Raw genomic sequence first — 11067 nt, forward strand, 5'->3', positions numbered from 1 at the left:
TGCCCTTTGGTGCACGATTTGAGACGCAGCCCGTACCTTAAGTGTTAGCACCGGGCAGCAACGGGATAGTTCAGTTCAGTCATGCTGCTGGATAGACAGTACGGTTCACTGAGGGAAATAAATAGACTGACGTAGAGACAGAAGGAAAGATTGACAGAAATATATACATGTTTTTATTAGAAAAGAACTGACTGGGAGTGAATTCATTGAATTGAATAATTGAATTGAAGACAGATGGACTAGATCAGCCACGTAGATTGACTGTAACTGGCATTGTTTCTCCATTGATGGATGTGTTACGTTAATACACGACAGTTATAGTATGGTTCTCTTTATCAACTATATTTGTTATACCTGAACTGATATACCAAACCCCTCTTCCTGCCTGGCTGTGCCAGCTTAAAACACCCCTACCCACACCCAAAACACAGAGCCTTCAGCACCTTAACCAGTCCCAGCACACTGTAAACCCTCCTTACACACCCTTTTCTGCCTCCACCTCCTAGCACCTCTTCTTCCCTGCTCTCTCTCTCTCTCTCTCTCTCTCTCTTTTTCTCGTCTCCGCCACTTCTTCCTCAGCAGTGAATAGCTCTCTCTTCCACCTCCTTTCTCTCTGCATTTCTCTATTACTCACTGTTCTGTTTCGATCACTGTTTTCCTGACCTGCTCATACACTGACTTCGTCGTGACCAAAAGCATTTATTCTTTACTTAGTCACCTATTGACTTTTATTTCAGCACTGTTATTTCTGCTATTTCTAGATCTCAGATCCGAGTCTGGCGTTCTCTCTGCTTTTGATTGCCTTTCTTATCATGCTTTTCTTGTCCTCCCTTTTTTCTCTTTCTCTGTATACATCTCCCCTTTTTCTTCTTCTTTCACTATTGCTCGATATTCTTTCTCTCTCTTTCTGTCATTCCCTGTCCCCTCTCTCTCTCTCTCTACCCCGCCCCGCCCCACCCCTCAGCTCATGTGGACATGTCCACGATGGCTTTTGACCTTGACCCCCTGGACCTGGATGCCGAGGAGCCCCCTGAGCCCCAGGGTGACCCTCGCTCCCCCAAGGGCAGCGCAGGCAGCGTCACCTCCCCCCAGGGCCAAATCCACCGCCTGCCCTTCTTTAAGAAGGTAAAGCCCTCCAGGGGACCCAGGCAGCACGGCTGCCTCCCCTCCCCACCTCCCTTCAACCAAACCCCCCTTCTGCACGAAGCTATGGCCCAGTCCTAGGCTATAATAACCTCTGTCTGTCCCCACTAGCCCCTCTTACCCCCCATCGTCTCTGACTTACTGCCCTAAACTGACCCACCGTTCCCGCCGCTAGCTAGCGCCTGTCTGACTCCCTAATCCCGATTGGCCCCTCAGTCTCTGGTCACCATGGCAACGTTGAGTTGTGTTTGCCTGTGTGTTTCTGCGCTGGTCAACTGGGGGAGGGGTTGAGCTGAGCTAAAGACGAACCTGACCACGTTCATACATTCGCCGATGCAAAAGCAATGTATGAATATTCGTCGACGGTGCAACTCGAAACAATAAATGTCATTATCGATCAGACTACAGTGGGTGTGGTCTCCGCTGTACTATTGAACAGCTCCACTCCCAATTCCCAACTAACCGTCACCTGTCAATAACAACACGTCCTCTGTCTTTTGTGCTTTTTTGTCTCTTTTTTTTGTCCCTTTTGCTCTGTCTTTTCGTGGGGGTGTGCGGAATGATACTGTAGGTGGTCCAGCTAAACAGAAACAGAAGTCGGTGAGTCGTTGCTGACCTTTAATTCACCTTTACCTTCTGTTCTGCCTCGTCCTCCTCCTCTTCTTCCTCTCTGTTGTCTCTCCATGTTCCTCAGTCTGCTCTCATGTCAGCTTATGCTAGAGAGAGTGGGAGGTGACTGGATTTGAACATTTCCTCATTTTTGTAAAGGTTTTCACTTATTCCCCAAGAAGAAGATTTCCATGTTGCAGTTGTCCCCCAGGGATATTGTGTTCCAAAATGATCAATTAATAAATGATGGAAAATGAGAAATTATAGGGAGGAAGGGAAATGTTAGTTCCACCCCCAAATGCAAGCAGGGCTTCCATTGTCTCTGTCGTCAGAGCTGATTGGGTAAACACGGGCTGTCAGTATGCAGGCAGAGCTGATTGGGTAAACACGGGCTGTCAGTAAGCAGGTGCAGGCGTGTCACGGCCCCTGTCGCTCACAGTTCTGGTGAACGTTAATGCTCCCTGATGTGTTTTCATTCCCATTCTGGACGGCTGCTTTGAGTGACAGCCAATAGCCTGTCATCAGCCCGCCTCGCTATCTCAGAGCTGTCAACACAGCTTTGATCCCATAGATACAGGAGACTGTGGAGACAGAGGCACGCTTTGTCCTCCAATAGCAAAAACATTTTCTATAGATTACGTGAAAGTTCATGTTATTCCAAAAGAGAGAGATTAATGGTGATACACAGTACACTTCTCTCAGCACTGCACCTCTAGTGAGGAGCTGTAATGGCTTTCGTATAGAGGGGACCAAAACGCAGCGTGTTGAGTGCTCATTATGATATTTATTAACTCAAAAACACTAAAGACAAAATAATAAACAACAAACGATCAGAATACAGTTCTGTCAGGTACAGAGACTAAACAGAAAATAACTGCCCACAAACACAGGTGGAAAAACCCCTACTTAAATATGATCTCCAATTAGAGGCAACAAGGACCAGCTGCCTCCAATTGGAGATCAACCCAAAAAACCAACATAGAAATAGAAACATAGAATTAAACATAGAAATAGAAAACATAGAAAACCACCCAAAAACACCCCCTGTCACGCCCTGACCTACTCTACTATAGAAAATGACATCTTACAAGGGTCAGGACGTGACATGAGCACCATTTGGAAAAGTTCTTAAGTGTATTTTTAGATGTAGTGAATCGTAATGAGGTGAACTGAGTCCACTGCCTGGTTGTGGAGGTGTGGCTTTATGTAACGTAATGTACCTTAGTGGAGGAGAGCTCTTCAAGCCTCAATGCTACTGCTCTCAGTGTACTAAAGTGCTGCGTGGAATACAGAGGAGAAGGCGTGCTGAGAATACAGAGAGCTGACACCGAATACACGCTAGCACCCTACAGGTGTAGGATCTTAATGTGATCACTTTTTGCTGCTGAGAATTTTCCTGCAGGAAATGCAAATGAGCTTTGTTATTTACATACATTTACTGAAAACCCACACTAACACACCGTTGTATTAACAGTATTGCACTTTTCATGTGTACTACTTTTGGCCAGTTAATGGCCTAACCACGAATCAACTAACATTATGGACTAAACGTTCAAAACCCGTTGCTGCAGGATTATTTTGCTGTGACAATATAGGTCAAATGAAGATCCTACATTCTCCTAATGCCTGCCTATCTGTTAGTGGATAGACCATGGGACCTGTTCTCCACTTAGTGTTCTCACCTGTCACTCCAAAACGGGACGCTTTCTATACCAGAACAGATGCTTATAGATGCGTTGTTGGGCAGATGAATCATGCTTCTCATGATTCATATTGATGCAATGTTAATGTATGCATTTGTTTTACTTGTCGGAATATTGATTGACTGGGTGTGGGTGTTTTGCGTAAGAGTGCGTGTCATCTGTGTATGTTTCCATTTTCATTGTGATATGAGTGTTTAAGTTAGTGTCTGAAATACGTTCTCTATATGCTGGTTCAAAATGAGGGGTATCTTTTTGTAGGTTTAGTGTGTGCTTGTTGTCCATTTTCTCTGGGCCTAAAAACCCATTTGGCTCGGTGTCTATCTGGCTTCTTTCTATAAAGCGAGAGGAGTCTACCACACACAGATAACATGCTACGAGAGAGTAGGAGAGAGAGAGAGTTATCTTTGACTGGAACCGCAGTCACATAAGCATTTGGCTGCATGAAAGCTCCTGAGATTCTTTTTTATATATATATATAAATAATGGCCCTTACCACTCTCCATAGCTCATTCTGATCCAATTTGATGATGGTTTATTTCATTTGCTATGACTGGGAGAGCAGACTGAGAAATGGAAATGAGTGCTTTCTGTGAAAAATGTTGAGCTCGGTCTTTTATCCTCTCCAAGATAATAAATGGCCTCTGTCTGAAATGCTGAACTGCATTATATATCCTTCTGACTGTAGTCCACTGTACAGAGAGAGGAAGAGTTGGTGTTGACATAATGTTGATTTATGTGTGTGTGTGTGTGTGTGTGTGTGTGTGTGTGTGTGTGTGTGTGTGTGTGTGTGTGTGTGTGTGTGTGTGTGTGTGTGTGTGTGTGTGTGTGTGTGTGTGTGTGTGTGTGTGTGTGTGTGTGTGTTTCTGTGGCAGTAGATTGTGTAGCTCCGGCCGTGTGCGTACAAAGTGGCTGTAGATTGTGCGTCTCAGAGTATGCGTGAGCTCTGTTCGCGTGTATGTCTGTGTTCAGACACAGAGGTTATAGTGTCTCACCCCACTCTTGGTGCTCTCCTGCCTGGCTCAGATGGAGCATGTCCCCCCTTACGACGTGGTGCCCTCCATGAGACCCATCATTCTAGTGGGGCCGTCACTGAAGGGCTACGAGGTAAGGCTACTGTGTAGCTCAATCTCCCCAACTTTCTTCATGGTTTATTATACCGGTCATATTCCATGCCTCGGTTGTTCTTCTTCTCCTCGTCTCCCACCAGGTGACTGACATGATGCAAAAGGCTCTCTTTGACTTTCTCAAGCACAAGTTTGAGGGCAGGTGAGTTTCAGGCCAGCCAGAGAACCTGACTGAAATATTGACCATATTTAGTAAAGGTTGAAAATGTCTTCAACTTAGTATTTAGTTAACCTGCTTTAAGACGTTTCCAGTTCTCAGCCCTGATTGGTTGATAATGTTTCTTCCAGGATATCCATCACCCGGGTGACAGCAGACATCTCCCTTGCCAAGCGCTCGGTCCTCAACAACCCCAGTAAACACACCATCATCGAGCGCTCCAGCACCCGCTCCAGCCTGGGTAAGACAGGACCTGTAGGGCAAGACGTCTTTGTACCTTTCGTGTACCTAAAAGAAAACCACTGTTCACAATAAGCGCCAGGACTGGCTCTGTGCCTTTCCAACACACACCCACGTGATACATTTCAAAAAGCTTTGTTAGTTCATGTTTCTTATCATCCGTTGGGCTATTGTGTTGTTACCTTTCACTATCAGTGTGTTCATATATCCGTATTAGCTTGTGTAAGTGTTTGATCCTGCTGATGACCTGCCCGACTCTAAATGGAATACCAGTTTGTACTTGGACCATGACTGGTGTTTACCTGTCTCCGAGTATTGGGAGAGAGATATTTAAAAGTATTGTTTCTGTTGGTTATAGCTACCTGGTCAGCAAAAGGTCAGGGAATATTGGTTGATTGGATGTTAGCATCTATTGATAACATGCAGTAGGGAGCCTCATAGTCGCCCATTCAACCATTGAATTGAAATGGAATTGAATTACACAAATGTTTTCACTTAGAAGGTCATCAATCCACTCCATTTGGCGTAGATAGGCTTCAATATCAGTGAGTAGGGCTAAGCACAGAACAGGAAGGCCCCTCTAGAGGAGAGGCTAGCTGAGCAGAGAGGGGCAGTGTAGCCTGACAACCCCTAGCCTTCTAGCTTTATTACTCATTGTCCCTCTCTGACCTGGCCTCTTCTCTTTCTCCATCCTGTCTTTTCCTACCCTCCACCCACCTGTCCCTCTCTTCCACCACTCTCCTTCCCTCCACTCGCTCTACGTCTCTCAGACGTACTGGGTACGTATGCTCTCAACCCCACGAGGAAAACAACCAAGAGCTTTTTTTTCTCTGTTCTCCTCCCCTGTCTGGTCTCTCACTACTCTCCTCATCCCCTCACATACTCATACATCTGTCTGCCTGTCTGTTCCTCACACATGTTTGTGAAAGCCTGTTGCTTGCAGTAATAAACAACTTGAACTAAGGCTTGGAAGGAGTAGACTAATTACACAGCCGAATGAGTTGGCTGGTTGGCTCTGGTGGCTCTAGGCTGCTCAGCTGAGCGTCTACCTGCTGTCTGCCTGTCTGTCTGTCTGAGGTTCAGGGGAAATGTGATAGGGGGGGGGCTGGGGGGGCAACTGTAGTCAGGGATGAGTGTACAGAGGAAACTGATAGTCCATCCTCCATTGCCTCCCACCCTGTGAGCCAGAATCAGGGACCCTGCTGTAAAGCGACATGTAATAACACTTTACTTACAAGGAGCCTGTATGCATACACAATTAGACGTTCATATATTCATGAGTTTACATACCGTACATCATTGGTTACTACCAATCTCTGATACAGGGAAACACATTCTTCACAGAGATGCAGTGTAAATAGAGGACATTTGCAGGTTAATAAAAGCTAGGACAGTTTGTTAGGTTTTCCTTAATTTCTCTTATCTCTCTGTGGAGCCTCTGGTCGCTGACTGCAGGTTTAATTCCCTTTCTACCTCAGCCCTTCGGAGGGAGACCGTCTGCAGCCCGCAGGCCCTCTGCAGATTACATGTCCCCTGTTATGTCATTGTGGCTGGAACAACCCCGCCCCCCACACGTACCCAAAAGGAGAACATCCAAACAGACTAATACGTTTGCGATGCCTGATAGCGCTAACAGCGAATGTAGTTACACTTCATCACTTTCCGATTATTTTATTCATTGATATGTTCAGAACGGTATATCAAGTGCTACCAAAGGCATCTCATTCTCACAAGCCTCCTTCCTTCCCGAGGTTTTGAGTCGATATATAAACTTGTGTTAAGAGATCATATTTACCAGTGCAAAACACCAGTCACTGCTCGTTGGAATGTGGCAACAGAATGAGAATGCCCCAACGTTCCATTTAGCGGTGTGTAAATGGAACGTCTAGTACGATGGGTTCCGTTTCACACGCACCGAACCTTTTGCCAAAATGTTGACACGCATGATACAGTGTTAACACGCTACGTTTGCATGTGCGTGTGTCCTGTTTATTTTACAATGGTAAGTGTGTGAAATATGAGTTATCAAATTGGCAATAGTCCCACTGATCTCCTGTATACTCCAGAAGGGATTTAAATGTGGACAGATTTGAGATTTGACAACCGGTTCAATTTGTATAACCTGTGTGTTCAGAGACCTACTACACCCTGTTACTTATTGCATTTCCATGTTGTTCTCTACAACATAGCGGAGGTGCAGAGTGAGATTGAGCGTATCTTTGAGCTGGCCCGCACCCTGCAGCTGGTTGCCCTAGACGCAGACACCATCAACCACCCCTCTCAGCTGGCTAAGACCTCCCTGGCTCCTATCATCGTCTACATCAAAATAGCCTCTCCGAAGGTACCCTCTGAGCGGGAATGACTTTGTGGTCAATTGACTTCCTCTATCACGTCCTACTGAAATGGCATGTATGTGACTGAAATGTCTGTAGATGTGACATCTCTGTCAGTGACCAGCGGTATGTTGTTGCCTGTTTCCCTTCAGGTCCTCCAGAGGCTCATTAAATCCCGGGGGAAGTCCCAGGCCAAACACCTGAATGTGCAGATGGTGGCAGCAGACAAGCTGGCCCAGTGCCCCCCTGTGAGTGTCTGTCTGTGACCCTGGATTCTGTGGCCCGAAAGGCCCATGTTCTTACATGCTGTTTGCCCTGAACAAATTCATTCACAATGACCAATCTGAACAATGGCATTGGCTTAACATTGAAATGAATGCCTTTTTAGGTAGTCGGCTGAATCTCTAAAGTTGAAAGGTGAGACACTGACATAATGTCCCTCTGTGTTGTATGTAGGAGCTGTTTGACATCATCCTGGATGAGAACCAGCTGGAGGACGCCTGTGAGCATCTGGCTGACTACCTGGAGGCCTACTGGAAGGCCACGCACCCCCCCAGCAGTAACCCCCCCAACCCCCTCCTCAACCGCACCATGGCCACGGCCGCCCTGGCCGCCTCCCCAGAGCCCGTCTCCAACCTGCAGGTACAGGTGCTCACCTCCCTGCGCCGCAACCTGGAGTTCTGGCCCGGCCTGGATGGCCCCGGGGCCGAGCACGGGAAGGTGGCCGAGCACGCCCTCTAAAGGCCAGCTGTGGGGAGGGGGGGGCTTAGGGGGAGAAACACCCCCTTCCAAACCCGGCTGCCTGCTCTCCAGATATACCTCCCCCCATCCTCCCTCTCCCCATCCCTCCCTTTGACCTGAAAGAAGGAAAGAACCTAATCACATTATGTTTAGACCACGTTCTCATTCATAATACTGTCTAGAGAAACACCACATACATGGAGAGAGGGAGGAGGCTGTTTACCGGAGAGTATACTGGGTCCATCACACTGGATCCAACTCAATAGCACATACACACACACTTACACAGACATTCATATTCACACACACACTTACAAACACATCAGAGTACTCGGAACAATATAGGCCCCACACATTACTGTAAAATCCTTCTGCGTTAGAAAACACCCACGTACAAACACCGAGAGGACAAGCAGAGAGCTACATCCTCTTCAAGAAAACCTCTCTGAAAATGACACAGTATCTTAGAGCAACACACACAGCAAAATTAGCAAAGGAGAGTTTATATGGGCAGGACACTGGATCCAGACCAAACCAGCACTGGCAAGGGTTTTCAGTGAGAATAACACACACACACAATCACATTGAAGTTGTGAAATGAATTGACGGGGGCAGTTATTGGAAGAAGTGAAAATCCTCCATCATCCATCCATCAGTCAGTGAAGTACCTCTGTCTCTGGTCTGCTGCCTATTCCCTGTATACTGTAATTGGTAGAGAAAATGGTGTGCCCCTTACCCAACCTCGGGGCTCCCTGCCTGGCCTCCTTTCTTCAGCACTCCTTTATCATCTGGGAAACGGTGTCCAGTTTACTTCCCTTCTCCGTGTTGCCATGGCACCGTCCCTGAAAAGGAGCGAGTCACCTCGGCCGCTCGGCCAATGTGTGCCTTGTTGTTGTGGCATACATTTCTAGTTGTCTGATTTGTGTGGCGTGGCGGGGATGGGCTGTGTGCGTGTGAGCGTGCATATGCGTGCGCGAAGTGTGTGTGAAGTGATGTGGGCCATGACTAATAGGAATGTCCTATTTCATTAATTCACACAGGAAACTCTAACCAGCAGAAATATGATCATCTGGGTCTCATCTACAATCAGCCAATGGCTTCAGCCAAATACATACAGCATGACTCATGACTGTCATAGTCCAAGACCTTGTAAAAGTGTCCAAGCTGCTTCCATATATCAATGAGTTATACCCACAGAATTGATTTAATCGTGTTCAGTTAGACATAAATGCACTATTATGAACAGTGCTTGCTCTGATACAATCGGTCGTATTTGATATGGTGCGGCTGGCTGTACAATGGCGGCTGTATAGATTCATTAGAATTCGTTCAGATGGAGGAGATTTTGTTCAGTTATGATTTTACTGTCAATGGGTGTGACTAAGCTCGGCCTATTCAAAGTCATTAGCAAGGATCAGCCAAATCTTGGCTTGACCCAACTCTAAAGTGTCTTTGTTAATTGTGCTGAGTTTCAACAGAATGTAATACTTACTACTTAGGATGAGGAACATGCTTGTGAATGTAAAAGAGATATCACAATTAGTTGAAACATCATTTTAGCTGCTGTGAATAATCTGCCAGAAGAGGGCACTGTTGGCTTTGCAGCCAGGAGCTGAACATGGTGTTTTGCTTGCCTAATGACTGCATGGTTGTTTCTCTTACAGATGATGAATGAACACATTTCTGTAGTCAATGGAAAAGAGTCTGCCTGCATGTATTAAATACAAAAAATAATGTCACTTTGACCAAGAAATGATTTCAATGCAATAACAATGCAATAGCGGTGTGCTTTAAGTACTGCATAAATAAATGTACTGTTATAGTGTGAACCTCTATTTGTGTTGCATTGTGAACTGACTGACTGACATTACTGATATCCTGTTTTTTTTATCTAACTGCACCCTAACCTGTCCTAACCCTGTTGACTAACCCACTGCCTGGGCCTTGTTCTGTCTGTCTCACTGTGTCTCTGCATGGCGTGTCGTGTGGTATGGGCGTGGCTCGCTGCAGGGGCCATACCTGGCGCACGGAGAACAGAAGCGGGAAGGGCCTCTTTCGGAGTGCGGTGGCAGCGGCAGTCTCCATGACTACCAGAGTGACCAGGGAGGGAAGCAGCAACAGCAGCAGCACCAGCAGCAGAAGCAGCAGACCTACCTGCACTCTTCACGGGGCCAGCTACGGGGAGGGGGTGGGAGGGGCCTGTCCCGGCAGGACACCTTTGACTCGGAGACGCAGGGCAGTCGGGACTCGGCCTACACTGAAGCAGGGGACTCTTGCATGGACATTGAGACCGACCCCTACGAGGAGTCTGAGATGTACCGCGGGGTAGGGGGGCGGGGACAGCCGCCTCCACCTTGCACAGCACCATGGCCGCCAGGCCTCCTGGGAAGACGAGGGGGCCGAGCCGGACCAGGAGAACCTCAACCACCCTCCCATGCCCTCCCACACCCAGCCTGGGCAACACAGCCGGGCCAAGCTAAGGGAAAGGTACTGCCAGGAACCCGGGGACACCGGCGCCAACATGGGCCGCAACAAGAACCAGGAGGACTGGGGGAGGGACGTGTATATCCGCTAAACACACATCACAACGCATGGGCTAGGAGGCTGATGGACAGACTGGGGAAGGGAGGGAGGGAGGAAGGGGGTTTCACGGTTAGGGCTAGGGGATTAGCGGGGAGAGGAGGGTGGGTTTGGGGGCCATGCCAATCAGAAGCTCATCAATTGATCTGTTTACAACCCTTATTAAAGAGGTACTTTTCTCGTTGTTGAGTACGCTGTAGAGAAAAAAACAACTGCCAGATGCCATACACCTCATCCAGTTATTTTAGCTATATTCAATTTATTTATGTTTTGAGAAAAAAAGCAGTTTGGTTGGTCTCTTTTTAGTTTATTTTGTTAGTACTACTGCATGAATACCATGGAATCCTACTGAACTGACAGCACGAGGACAGTTATCATTATGATTGTGAATTTATGATTGTGTGATCTGTATGGCTCAATCTCTGTAGTGTAGAATG

General features: G+C 47.0%; 1 pseudogene; it reads left to right on the top strand.

The window, feature by feature from the left end:
• LOC106607253 (voltage-dependent L-type calcium channel subunit beta-1-like) overlaps positions 1 to 10742 on the top strand; it is a 44684-nt pseudogene extending 33942 nt beyond the window's left edge.
• The last annotated feature ends 325 nt before the right edge of the window (positions 10743 to 11067 follow it).

This window comes from Salmo salar, chromosome ssa06, assembly GCF_905237065.1.
Source record: "Salmo salar chromosome ssa06, Ssal_v3.1, whole genome shotgun sequence".
Classification (NCBI taxonomy): domain Eukaryota; kingdom Metazoa; phylum Chordata; class Actinopteri; order Salmoniformes; family Salmonidae; genus Salmo; species Salmo salar.